The sequence below is a fragment of the Arachis hypogaea genome, chromosome 4 (genome assembly GCF_003086295.3).
Source record: "Arachis hypogaea cultivar Tifrunner chromosome 4, arahy.Tifrunner.gnm2.J5K5, whole genome shotgun sequence".
Classification (NCBI taxonomy): domain Eukaryota; kingdom Viridiplantae; phylum Streptophyta; class Magnoliopsida; order Fabales; family Fabaceae; genus Arachis; species Arachis hypogaea.
The window spans coordinates 60,102,797-60,117,451 of NC_092039.1; the positions used below are offsets into that span (position 1 = coordinate 60,102,797).

The 14,655-nt window shown below is 39.2% G+C and overlaps 1 non-coding gene across 1 annotated transcript; it reads left to right on the forward strand.

The window, feature by feature from the left end:
* Positions 1-7,712: 7,712 nt before the first annotated feature.
* On the forward strand, positions 7,713-7,820 carry LOC112798426 (small nucleolar RNA R71). The gene has a single exon (XR_003200037.1). It is a non-coding gene; the product is annotated as a small nucleolar RNA R71 (small nucleolar RNA).
* The last annotated feature ends 6,835 nt before the right edge of the window (positions 7,821-14,655 follow it).

Here is a 14,655-nt window from a genome sequence, read left to right on the forward strand (position 1 = left end):
AGAGTCACGTTAACTTAGTTAACGTGAACTCTAATGTGGAAGGGAGGAACAATGCCAACGTTAGTGACACTCACCTTTGTCACTAACGTTAGATCAAGCTAGCATTGCCTATGTTAGTGGCCACGTGAAGATTGATGCATGAAAACTTGTCTCTCAACAAATTTTCCTTCGGCAAGTATACCGAATTGTCGTCAAGTAAAACTCACAATAGAGTGAGGTCGAATCCCACAAGGATTGATTGGTCAAGCAACTTTAGTTAAAGGAATGTGCTAGTTGAGCTAAACAGAATTTGGGTTGAGATGCAGAAATTTAAATGACTAGAAAGTAAATAACAGAAATTAAAGTGCAGAATCTTAAATGGGGATTTGGGGTAATGAGCATGAATTTAAATGGCAGAAAGTATAGAGAATGGGTAAGTTCAGAATTGGGGAAATCATTGGGTTCAGGAGATGTTGTATTCTCCGGATCAAGTTCATTCTCATCTCTTCCTCAATCAATGCATTCATTGATCTCCTTGGCAATCTTAAGTGATTGGATCCTAATTCCTTGGCAATCCAATCTCTCTAAGCTTGAACAATTGCCCAATTCCTTGATTTAATTGCTCATGAGAAGAGATGAAGTGTGGTCACTGATTATACCACATGTATTTCCAAATCAAAGTGTTGGGAGGATTACATGTCACTATATCTGCCCAGACCCCAATTTGGTCCAACATGAGAAAGCATTTCTAGCATGATCTCCTAATTCCTTTTCCAAGGCTCAAAGTAGATCCAATTATGGAGAGTTTCTTTTCCAAGACAACTAGCCAATTGAATTAAGATCGAAAGCTTTCTAGTAAGATCAAGAGAAAAGAAAGAAGAAGAAGAATGAAAACTATAATTGATCCATCAAATTACAACAGAGCTCCCTAACCCAATGAAAGGGGTTTAGTTGTTCATATCTCTACAAATGAAAAATGGCAGAAAAGAAGAATACATGCTAAAAGTGCAGAAAAGTAAATCTATAGAGAGTAGTTCCCAAAAGTGCCAAGCTTCTATAAAGTTCAAAACTACTCCTATATATACTACTCCTCTTGATCTTCTAGTGAGTTCTTCAAGTCTTGGATGTAGGCTTTGGATCTTGAGTTGAAGTAGTTCTCATCTTTAGTGGGCCCAACTTGCAGAGAAAGATGATTTAGGCTTTAGGTAGTTAGTGAGATTTAACGTTGATTTCCGTTGTGGGCTCGAGAACGTTAGTGGCATTCACTTTTTCCACTAACGTTCCAACCTCATATATCCACGTTAAATCCAACGTTAGTGGTCTTAACTTGACCACTAACGTTGCTTTCTCAGAACATGGCTAACGTTATTGGGACTCACTTTTCCCAATAACGTTGGCTTATACCCCTTCGCAAACGTTAATGGGAATCACTTTTCCCATTAACGTTGCTTAGTGCCCCTATGTTCCTACATTAGAGTCCACGTTAGCATAGCTAATGTGACTCTTAACGTAGGTGTGATCCACCTTCGAGAGCGTTAGTGACACTCACCTTTGTCACTAACGCTCCAAACGCTATGCTCTCTACGTTGGAACTCATGTTAACTAAGTTAACGTGGCTCTTAACGTAGTAGTGAAGCCATCTCCCAACGTTAGTGACAAAAGTGAGTGTCACTAACGTTGGTTCCTTGATCTCAACTCCACGTTAACTTTCATGTTAATAAGCTTAATGTGAAAGTTAACGTAGGCAATGCTAGATGGTCCAACATTAGTGACCAAAGTAAGTGTCACTAACGTTGGCTTGTGTTTCCTCTTCCACGTTAGAGTTCACGTTAACTAAGTTAGCGCGACTCTTAACGTGGATCATTGCCAAGTTCTCCAACGTTAATGGTGTTCACTTTTACCTTTAACGTTGGAGTTCCTTCTTCTTCTATGTTAACTACCACGTTAACTTAGTTAACTTGGCAAGTAACGTGAGCTTTGGGTGGCTTCGCAGGCGTTATTGGTGATCACTTTTCTCATTAACGTTGCAAGCTTTACCATTCTACGTTAGTGTTCACGTTAACTAGGTTAACGTGAATACTAACGTGGTTCTCCCTTGCTTCCTTTGCCCTGAAAACAAGCAACTAAAGTGCATCAAAGCTCTAGCCAAAGTCATGAGATTATGCATCATTAATTTATCATACAATTCTAGCAAAATACTCATGAAATTATGCAAAGTTCACAAAAGTTACTTGAATCAAGGTGTAAGTGTAATTTCATCCAAAACTTTCCTTATTCACTAAGAAAATGCATGAAACTATCCTAAAACAGTAATAAAAGGTCAGTGAAACTGGCCTAGATGCCCTGGCATCACAACACCAAACTTAAAGCTTGCTTGTCCCTAAGCAAGTACTGAAGCATAAGAAGAATGAAATGAAATAACAAGAAGATAAGATAGAAGTAGCATTCTTGGTTTATGGGGTTTCATGCATAGCAACTTAGGTTCTTTCCCTTTAGGTTTCAAGCCTTTATCAAATCCTTAGTCATCTTCTTGATTGCATCCTTTGAGGCTTCTTTCTTATTGATCCTTCCTTCTTTTTCAAAGTCATTTTTCTTTTTGCTAAGAGCTTTGTAAGAGGGCGACTCTTTATGATAAGCTTTCAGCCAACACTCCCAAACCAGTTGGTTTTAAGGTGATAGGTGCTAAGACACCCCTAAGGACTTACTCCCTCAAGTCTCTTTCCCTCTTTGGGTTACTAAGTGTTTTGTATCAAAGGTTACTCTTGATAGTGGACTTTCAGCTGATAATCCCGGATTAGTTAATCCAAGTTACCAAGTGATAATGCACCCCTAAGAGCTTATTCATCCAAGTATATCCTTTGTACATAAACACCACAAAGATATGCCTCAATTTTGAATCCCTTGATGCCTAGCATTGTTTCTTATTGTGTTTCTTTCCTTTTCACTTTTATTACTCTTTCTCTTTTCTTTTTGGGATCTTATTGTTTAGCTAGTCTCAAAGGGTGTATCTCAAACAAAGGACTTAGGATAGATAGTTGCTTTCTTTCCTTAGTTGAGGTTGTACTTCTGTTTGGGGTTCTCCCCCATGCTGCCCAAGTAGTGTTTGAGTCTTTGTCTGTTCACAGTGAATCTTTTCTTTGAGCCTTCTTCCATTATTTCTGTGTCCATAAGGTGAGAGTTTTGTGACTAGGAAGGGTCCCGACCATCTTGATTTAGGTTTTCCAGGGAAGAGTTTCAGTCTAGAGTTGTAGAGAAGCACATGTTGCCCTTCTTCGAAACTCCTAGGTACCAAATTGAGATCATGTCTCCTTTTTGCTTTTTCTTTATAGATTTTGGTATTTTCATAGGCTTGAGATCTAAATTCTTCCAATTCTTGAAGCTGCAGAACCCCTTTTTTCACTAGTAGCAGTGCTATCTAGGTTCATTGTTTTAAGGGCCCAGGAGGCCTTGTGCTCTAGCTCTAACGGCAAGTGACAAGCCTTACCATACACCAGCTGATATGGGGACATCCCAATTGGTGTTTTGAAAGCTGTCCTGTATGCCCAAAGAGCATCATCTAGATTCTTCGCCCAGTCCTTTCTTGATATCCCCACAGTCTTTTCCAAAATCATTTTCAACTCTTGGTTAGATATCTCTGTTTGCCCACTTGTTTGGGGATGATAAGGTATGGCAACCTTATGCTTCACCCCATATCGCATGAGTAGGGATTTCGATGGTCTATTGCAAAAATGGCTCCCTCCATCACTAATGAGGGCTCGTGGGACTCCAAACCTAGTGAAGATATTCCTTCGAAGAAAGTTTATGACCACCTTGTTGTCATTACTTGGGGTCGCCACTGCCTCCACCCACTTAGATACATAGTCTACTGCCACCAAGATAAACTTGTTTGAATATGAGGGTGGGAATGGTCCCATGAAATTAATTCCCCATACATCAAACAATTCAAGTTCTAGAATGTATTGCTGTGGCATCTCATTTCTCTTCGGCAGGTTGCCAGCCCTTTGGCATTCGTTGCAGCTTCTTACCAATTCCTTAGCATCTTTGAAGATAGTGGGCCTAAAGAACCCACATTGCAGCACCTTTGCGGAAATTCTTTCTCCTCCAAAGTGACCTCCATAACTAGCACTATGGCAACTCCACAGGACCCTTCGTCCTTCTTCTTCTAAGATGCACCTCCTAAGAATTCCATCTGAGCATTTCTTAAAGAGATAGGGTTTATCCCAAATGAAATACTTGGCATCATTGATGAGTTTCCTTCTTTGATATTTGTTGATTCCAGGGGGTAAGTCACCAGCTGCTTTAAAATTGGTAATATCCGCAAATGATGGTGCTTTATGAATCATCATTAGTTGCTCATCTGGGAAGAATTCATTTACACTTGTATCATGGGCATCATTCTTCTCACAAGGTATTCTGGATAGATGATCTGCCACTTTGTTCTCTACACCCTTTTTGTCTCTAATTTCAATGTTGAACTCCTGCAACAATAAGATCCATCTTATTAGTCTTGGTTTTGACTCTTGTTTGGTAAATAGATATTTGAGTGCTGTGTGATTAGTGAAAACAATAACTTTAGAGCCAATAAGATATGATCTAAATTTGTCAAATGCAAAAACTATAGCTAACAATTCCTTTTCTGTAGTGATATAATTCTTTTGAGTATCATTAAGAACCTTGCTGGCATAGTATATCACATGCACCAAACTTTCTTTTCTCTGTCCTATCACTTCCCCAACTGTGAAATCAGATGCATCACACATCAGTTCGAATGGTAGATTCCAATCAGGAGGGGTGATGATAGGAGCTGAGGATAACCTCTTTTTCAAGTTTTCAAATGCTAGCATGCATTTCTCATAAAAAATAAATGGTGTATCAGACATTAGGAAATTGCTTAAGGGCTTGGCTATCTTTGAAAAATCTTTGATAAACCTTCTGTAGAAGCCAGCATGTCCCAAAAAGCTTCTAATTGCCTTGACATCACTTGGTGGAGGTAATTTTTCAATTAGCTCCACCTTAGCTCTGTCTACTTCAATGCCTTGATTAGAAACTTTATGGCCAAGAACTATTCCCTTTGTCACCATGAAATGACATTTTTCCCAGTACAAGACTAAATTGGTTTCTTGACATCTTTTCAATACCAAGGCAAGATGGTTTAGGCAATTAGGGAAGGAATCTCCAAATACTGAGAAGTCATCCATGAAAACTTCAATGAACTTCTCTATCATATCTGAAAAGATGGACAGCATGCAGCGTTGAAAAGTTGCTGGTGCATTACATAGCCCAAATGGCATGCGCCTGTAGGCAAACACTCTATATGGGCATGTGAATGATGTTTTCTCTTGGTCTCTTGGATCAACCACAATTTGGTTATATCCTGAATAACCATCTAGAAAACAATAATATGCATGTCCCTCAAGTCTTTCCAACATTTGATCCATGAAGGGAAGTGGAAAATGATCTTTTCTTGTGGCTTCATTGAGCTTCCTGTAGTCAATACACATTCTCCAGCCTGTGATGGTTCTTGTAGGAATTAGATCATTCCTTTTGTTGGGCACTACAGTGATTCCTCCTTTCTTGGGAACCACTTGAACTAGACTGACCCATTGGCTATCTGAAATTGGATAGATTACTCCACCCTGCCACAATTTCATAACTTCTTTCTGCACTACCTCCTTCATTGCTGGATTCAACCTTCTTTGGGGTTGAATGGATGGTTTGGCACCTTCTTCCAAGAGTATCTTATGCATGCATATGGCTAAATTGATTCCTTTCAAGTCAGCAAGTGTCCATCCAATGGCATCCTTATGCTTTCGCAAGGCTTGAAGCAACTCTTCCTCTTGTACTTGGCTGAGGGCTGAATTTATGATCATTGGATAACTTTTATTTTCTCCCAAGTATGCATATTTGAGAGTGGTTGGCAGTGCTTTAAGCTCCAGTTTGGGCACTTCTTTTCCTTCCTCCTTTTCTTCTAACATGCCTTGAACATGTATTTCAGCGGCTGCAGCTTCTTCGCTTGCTACTAATTCTTCTTCTGTTGATGCTTCATGTTCTTCTTCAAGAATTTATTGTACCAAAGCCTCTACGGAGTCCAACCTCATACATTCTCCCAATGAGTTGTGTGGATAACTCATGGCTTTAAACACATTGAATGTCATTTTCTCCTCATGTAATCTAAGGACGAGTTCACCCTTTTGGACATCAATAATGGCTCCGGCAGTGGCTAAGAATGGTCTTCCTAAGATGATGGAAGTCTTAGCTCCTTCTTCCATGTCTAATACTACGAAATCTGCTGGAAAGATGAAGTTTCCCACCTTCACCAGCAGATCTTCTACTATCCCATGGGAAAATTTGAATGATCTGTCTGCTAGTTGCAGCGCCATTCTTGTTGGTTTGGCTTCTTCAATCTTCATTTTTTTTCATCATTGATAGAGACATTAGGTTTATGTTGGCTCCTAGATCACATAAAGCCTTTTCCACAGTGATTTCCCCAATGATACAAGGGATTTGGAAACTCCCAGGATCCTTCAATTTCTGGGGCAATTTGTGTTGGATGATGGCGTTGCATTCTTCCGTGAGCACCACGGTCTCATTATTCTTCCAGCTTCTCTTTTTGGTCATCAATTCCTTTAAGAACTTGGCATATAGTGGCATTTGCTCTATTGCTTCAGCAAAGGATATGTTTATTTGTAGTTTCTTGAAGATTTCTAAGAATCTTGAGAATTGATTGTCTTCTCCCCTCTTTTTTAACTGCAGCTGCTGGGGGTATGGAGCCTTTGAGAAACATGGTTTGAGTGCCTCTTCTTCTTGATGTGGCATAGGATTTGAAGGTTGAGCTTCCTCATGTCCTTTGTTTTCTTCATCTAATTTCTTCTCTGGTGGTTTCTTGTGGGTCTCCTTCAATTCCTTCCCACTTCTTAGCGTGATAGCTTGACATTCCTCCTTTGGTATTGAGTTAATATTGTTGTAATTGTTGTGTCCAAGGACTTGTTTGAATAAGAATTCAATTTGTGTTTCCAATTTCTTGATGGCAGCATCTTGATTCTGCATGTTGGATTGTACTTCTTCCCGGAAAGCTTTACTATCTTGGATTTCCTTGCATAGAATTTCAAGTAGACCCTCAATCTTTGAGAGCCTATCATCTGTTGATGATGGTGGACTGAGATTAGGTGGTTGAGAAGATTGGTTAGATGGATGTTGGTAATATCTCTGTGAGGTGTTTTGATGAGTGGCATTGTTGTTGGAGTTGAGGTTGTGGCGTCTTTGATCTTGCCCTTGGTCTTGTTGGTTTCCCCATCCAAAGTTGGGGTGATTTCTCCATCCAGAGTTATAAGTTTTGGAGTATGGATCATGGACTTGTCTAGGTGAGTTTCCAACATAGTTGGCTTGCTCCCAATCACCTTCTTCTCCTATGTTTACTGCTTCTTGAGCTGATGATGAGGTGATGGCTGCCGCAACATGTTTCTCCTCCACTTTCTTAGTAAGATCTGCTAGCTGCTTGGTGATCATCTTGTTTTGAGCTAACAATGCATCCATGTGGTTCAGCTCCATTACTCCTCTGGTGTTACTTCTTTCGGAAGAATGAAGTAGTCATTTTCAGCAACTGTTTCAATGACATATATGGATTCTTCAATGGTTTTCTTCTTGTTTAGAGAGCCTCCTGATGAATGATCCACAGCCTTCTTTGACTTGTAGGAAAGACCTTCATAGAAGATGTGAAGTTGAACCCACTCATTAAACATCTCTGGTGGGCATCTCCTTGTCAGGTCTTTGAATCTCTCCCATGCTTCATAAAGTGTCTCACCATCTTGTTGTCTAAAAGTTTGCACCTCAGTTCTTAGCCTATTGATCCTTTAAGGAGGGTAAAATCTTGCCAAAAACTTGTTCACCACTTTTTCCCAATTAGTTAAGCTCTCCTTTGGGAAGGATTCAAGCCATTTGGATGCCTTGTCCCTGAGTGAAAAAGGGAACAAGAGCAACCTATAGACATCTGGGTGGACTCCATTGGACTTCACTATGTCACAAATCCTCAAGAAGGTGGTCAAATGTTGATTAGGATCTTCTTGAGCACCTCCTCCAAATGAGAAGTTATTTTGCAGAAGAGTGATGAGCTGGGGTTTTAGCTCGAAATTGTTGGCATGTATGGTGGGCTTCTGAATGCTGCTTCCACAGTTTCCAAGATTAGGATTGATATAGGATTCTAAGACTCTCCTTTCTTGCCCAGTCCGATTTGCATGGCCTTCTCTGACATGATTGTGAGCTTCTTCTTCATGATTGTTCTCCATATTTTCTTCCATGCTGGGTTCAAAATACTCTTCCTCTTATTCCTCAGCACCAATAATCCTTTTCCCTCTTACTTCCATTCTTAGTCTCCAAAGGGTTCTTTCAGGTTCTGAATCAAAGGATGTTAAAGCTCCTTCTCTTCTCCCTGTCATACAACAAACAGATTGCACAACAGGAGATAAAATGAAGAAACTATTCTTGTTAGAGTAATTGTTAGTGTGAGTGATGCAAATTATCAAACAGTTAGTAGGTTAGTGAGCAGAATAGTAATCGAAGGAAGAAAAAAGAGGGTGCAGGGGGTGAGGAAGAAATTAAAATAAACTAAAAGGAATTAACTGAATAAACTAAACGAAAGGAAAAATGCTCAATCTAGTGATCTTCAAACTTAATCATTGTTGATTCAAAATCAATCCCCGGCAACAGTGCCATAAACTTGATGCATGAAAACTTGTCTCTCAACAAATTTTCCTTCGGCAAGAATACCGAATTATCGTCAAGTAAAACTCACAATAGAGTGAGGTCGAATCCCACAAGGATTGATTGGTCAAGCAACTTTAGTTAGAAGAATGTCCTAGTTGAGCTAAGCAGAATTTGGGTTGAGATGCAGAAATTTAAATGACTAGAAAGTAAATAACAGAAATTAAAGTGCAGAATCTTAAATGGAGTTTTGGGGTAATGAGCATGAATTTAAATGGCAGAAAGTAAACAGAATGGGTAAGATCAGAATTGGGGAAATCATTGGGTTCAGGAGATGTTGTATTCTCCGGACCAAGTTCATTCTCATCTCTCCCTCAATCAATGCATTCATTGATCTCCTTGGCAATCTTAAGTGATTGGATCCCAATTCCTTAGCAATCCAATCTCTCTAAGCTTGAACAATTGCCTAATTCCTTGATTTAATTGCTCATGGGAAGAGATGAAGTGTGGTCACTGATTATACCACATGTATTTCCAAATTAAAGTGTTGGGAGGATTACATGTCACTATATTAGCCTAGACCCCAATTTGGTCCAACATGAGAAAGCATTTCTAGCATGATCTCCTAATCCCTTTTCCAAGGCTCAAAGGAGATCCAATTATGGAGAGTTTCTTTTCCAAGACAACTAACCAATTGAATTAAGATCGAAAGCTTTCTAGTAAGATCAAGAGAAAAGAAAGAAGAAGAAGAATGAAAACTATAATTGATCCATCAAATTACAACAGAGCTTCCTAATCCAATGAAAGGGGTTTAGTTGTTCATAGCTCTAGAAATGAAAAATGGCAGAAAAGAAGAATACATGCTAAAAGTGCAGAAAAGTAAATCTATAGAGAGTAGTTCCCAAAAGTGCCAAGCTTCTCTAAAGTTCAAAACTACTCCTATATATTACTCCTCTTGATCTTCTAGTGAGTTCTTCAAGTCTTGGATGTGGGCTTTGGATCTTGAGTTGAAGTAGTTCTCATCTTTAGTGGGCCCAACTTGCAGAGAAAGATGATTTAGGCTTTAGGTAATTAGTGAGATTTAACGTTGATTTCCATTGTGGGCTCGAGAACGTTAATGGCATTAACTTTTTCCACTAACGTTCCAACCTCGTATATCCACGTTAAATCCAATGTTAGTGGTCTTAACGTGACCACTAACATTGCTTTCTCAAAACTTGGCTAACGTTATTGGGACTCACTTTTCCCAATAACGTTGGCTTATACCCCTTCGCAAATGTTAATGGGAATCACTTTTCCTATTAACGTTGCTTAGTGCCCCTATGTTCCTACGTTAGAGTCCACGTTAGTATAGCTAACGTGACTCTTAACGTAGGTGTGATCCACCTTCGAGAGCGTTAGTGACACTCACCTTTGTCACTAACGCTCCAAACGCCATGTCTTTTACGTTAGAACTCACATTAACTAAGTTAACGTGGCTCTTAACGTAGTAGTGAAGCCATCTCCCAACGTTAGTGACAAAAGTGAATGTCACTAACGTTGGTTCTTTGATCTCAACTCCACGTTAACTTTCATGTTAATAAGCTTAATGTGAAAAACGTAGGCAATGCTAAATGGTCCAACGTTAGTGACAAAAGTGAGTGTCACTAACGTTGGCTTGTGTTTCCTCTTCCATGTTAGAGTTCACGTTAACTAACTTAACGTGACTCTTAACGTGGATCATTGCCAAGTTCTCCAACGTTAATGGTGTTCAGTTTTACCATTAACGTTGGAGTTCCTTCTTCTTCTACGTTAACTACCACGTTAACTTAGTTAACGTGGCAAGTAACGTGAGCTTTGGGTGGCTTCGCAAGCGTTATTGGTGATCACTTTTCTCATTAACGTTGCAAGTTTTACCATTCCACGATAGTGTTCACGTTAACTAGGTTAACGTGAATACTAACGTGGTTCTCCCTTACTTTCTTTGCCCTGAAAACAAGCAATTAAAGTGCATCAAAGCTCTAGCCAAAGTCATGAGATTATGCATCATTAATTTATCATACAATTCTAGCAAAATACTCATGAAATTATGCAAAGTTCACAAAAGTTGCTTGAATCAATGTGTAAGTGTAATTTCATCCAAAACTTGCCTTATTCACTAAGAAAATGCATGAAACTATCCTAAAATAGTAAATAAAAGGTCAGTGAAACTGGCCTAGATGCCCTGGCATCAAAGACCACTAACGTGAAAGTTAACGTGGAGCTAAGATTGATGAGCCAACGTTAGTGACACTCACCTTTGTCACTAACGTTGGAGATGGCATTCATTACCACGTTAACCTAGTTAACATGAATTCTAACATGGAGAGTAGGGGCATTTGGAGCGTTAGTGACAAAGGTAAGTGTCACTAACGCTCTCGAAGATAGGCATGCCCACATTAAGAGTCACGTTAGTTAAACTAACGTGAACTCTAACGTAGGGAAAGAGGGGCATAAGGCAACGTTATTGGGAAAGGTAAGTCCCAATAACGCTTGCGAAAGTTCATAAGGCAATGTTAGTAGTCACGTTAGTGCCACTAACGTTGAAGTTAACGTTGACTATATGGGGTTGCAACGTTAGTGAAAAACGTGATTGCCACTAACGTTCTCGAACCCACAATTTCACTTAATGTTAACATCAGTAACGCCCATGCCTAACTCACACCTTTCTGCAAGCTGAGCCCTCTAATGATTGTAACTGCTTCAACTCAAGATCTAAGGCCCACAACCAAGACTTATAGAACTCACTAGAAGATCAAGAAGAGTAGTATATATAGGAGTTATTTTGAACTATAGAGGAGCTTGGCACTTTAGAGAACTACCCTCTGTATATTTACTTTTATGCATTTTAAAGCATGTATTCTTTTCTGCCATTTTCCATTTCTGGAGCTATGAACAACTAAACCCCTTTCATTGGGTTAGGGAGCTCTATTGTAATTTGATGGATCAATTATAGTTTTCATTCTTCTTCTTCTTTCTTCTCTTTTGATTTACTAGAAACTCTCCATAATTGGGTCTCCCCTGAGCCTTAGAAAAGGGATGAGGAGATCATGCTAGAAATGCTTTCTCGTGTTGGACCAAATTGGGGTCTGGGTGGATATAGTGACATGTAATCCTCCCAATACTTTGATTTGGAAATACATGTGGTATAATCAGTGACCATACTTCATCTCTTCCCATGAGTAATTAAATCTAGAAATTGGGCAATTGTTCAAGCTTAAAGAGATTGGATTGCCAAGGAATTGGGGTTCAATCATCTAAGATTGCCAAGGAGATCAATAGATGCATTGGTTGAGGGAGAGATGAAAATGAACTTGATCCAGAGAATACAACATCTCCTGAGCCCAATGAATTTCCCATTTCTGATCTTACCCATTCTCTTTACTTTCTGCCATTTATTTCCATGCTCACTTTCCCAAATTCCCATTTAAGATTCTATACTTTATTTTCTGCTATTTACTTTCCAGCTATTTAATTTTCTGCAAACTCTCAAACTATACCCTATTTAGCTCAACTAGCATATTCTTTCAACTAAAGTTGCTTGACCAATCAATCCCTATGGGATTCGACCTCACTCTATTGTGAGTTTTTACTTGACGACAATTCGGTATACTTGCTGAAGGGAAATTTGTTGAGAGACAAGTTTTTGTGCATCAAGTTTATGGCGCCGTTGCTGGGGATTAATTTTGTATCAACAATGATTAAGTTGGAAGTTCACTAGATTGAGCATTTTTTTTATTTTATTTGTTTACTTTATCTAGCCATTTACCTTCAGTTTATTCAGTTTGTTCCTCATCCCCTATACCCTCTCTGTTTTCTTTCTCTCTTTGTCATTATTTACAATTCTGCTCACTAACCCACTAACTGTTTGATAATTTGCACCACTCACACTAACAATCACTCTAACAAAAATAATCTCCTCATTTTAGTTCCTGTTGGTGTGCTTTCTTAGTTGTATGACAGGGAGAAGAGGCGGAGCTTCAACTTCCTTTGATTCAGAACCTGAGAGGTGGTGGACGAAATTGTGATACAAGAGTTCCAGGTACTGTTAGAGAAGCTTTTTCTTTCCACAACTCCGTTCAACTTAACCAGCAAGTGTACTGGGTCATCCAAGTAATACCTTACGTGAGTAAGGGTCGATCCCACAGAGATTGTTGGTATGAAGCAAGCTATGGTCACCTTGTAAATCTCAGTTAGGCAGATTAAATTGGTTTATGATGAGTTCGAAAATTAATAATAAAAAGAAAATAAAAAGGGATAGAAATACTTATGTAAAGCAATAGTGGGAATTTCAGATAAGTGTGTGAAGATGCTGTGCTCCTCTCAAATCTCTACTTTCTTATTACATTCATCCAATCCTTCTTACTCCTTTCCATGGCAAGCTATATGTAGGGCATCACCGTTGTCAATGGCTACATCCCATCCTCTCAGTGAAAACGTTCCTATGCTCTGTCACAGCACGGCTAATCATCTGTCGGTTCTCAATCAGGTTGGAATAAAATCCCTTGATTCTTTTGCGCTTGTCATCACGCCCAGCCTTCAGGAGTTTGAAGCTCGTCACAGTCATTCAATCACAGAATCCTACTCGGAATACCATAGACAAGGTTTAGACTATCCGGATCCTCATGAATCCCGCTATCTATCTAGCTTATACCACGAAGATTCTGTTGGGGAATCTAAGAGATATGCGCCCTGCCTAAAGTAGAACGGAAGTGGTTGTCAGTCATGCGCGTTCATAGGTGAGAATGATGATGAGTGTCACGGATCATCACATTCATCAAAGTTAAGTGTAACGTATATCTTGGAATAAGGATAGAAGAGAATTGAATAGAAAGTAATAATAATTGTATTGAAACTTGAGGTACAGCAAAGCTCCACACCCTTAATCTATGGTGTGCAGAAACTCCACCGTTGAAAATACATAAGTAAAAGGTTCAGGCATGGCCGAATGGCCAGCCCTCTCCATGATCAAGAAACTGAATAGTCAAAAGATTAAACTGTCAAAAGATGTCTAATACAATAGTTAAATGTCCTATATATACTAGACTAGCTACTAGGGTTTACATGAGTAAGTAATTGATGCATAAATCCACTTCTAGGGCCCACTTGGTGTATGCTTGGGATGAGCTTGATCTGTCCACGAGCTGAGGCTTTTCTTGGAGTTGAACTCCAAGTTATAACGTGTTTTGGGCGTTCAACTCCGGATCATGACGTTTTTCTGGCGTTTAACTCCAGACAGCAGCATGTACTTGGCGTTCAACGCCAAGTTACATCGTCAATTCCCGAATAAAGTATGGACTATTATATATTGCTAAAAGCTCTGGATGTCTACTTTCGAACACCGTTGAGAGCGCACCATTTGGAGTTCTGTAGCTCCAGAAAATCCATTTTTAGTGAAGGGATGTCAGATTCCAACAGCATCAGCAGTCCTTTTGTCAGCCTTTTTCAGAGTTTTGCTCAAATCCCTCAATTTCAGCCAGAAATTACCTGAAAACATAGAAAAACACACAAACTCATAGTAAAGTCCATAAATGTGAATTTAACATAAAAACTAATGAAAACATCCCTAAAAGTAGCTTGAACTTACTAAAAACTACCTAAAAATAATCCCAAAAAGCGTATAAGCTATCCGCTCATCACAACACCAAACTTAGATTGTTGCTTGTCCCCAAGCAACTGAAAATCAATTAGGATAAAAAGAAGAGAATATACTATAAATTCCAAAATATCAATGAATATTAATTATAATTAGATGAGCGGGACTTGTAGCTTTTTGCTTCTGAACAGTTTTGGCATCTCACTTTTTCCTTTGAAGTTTAGAATGATTGGCTTCTCTATGAACTTAGAATTTCGGATAGTGTTATTGACTTTCCTAGTTGAGCATGTTGATTCTTGAACACAGCTACTTATGAGTCTTGGCCGTGGCCCTAAGCATTTTGTTTTCCAGTATTACCACCGGAT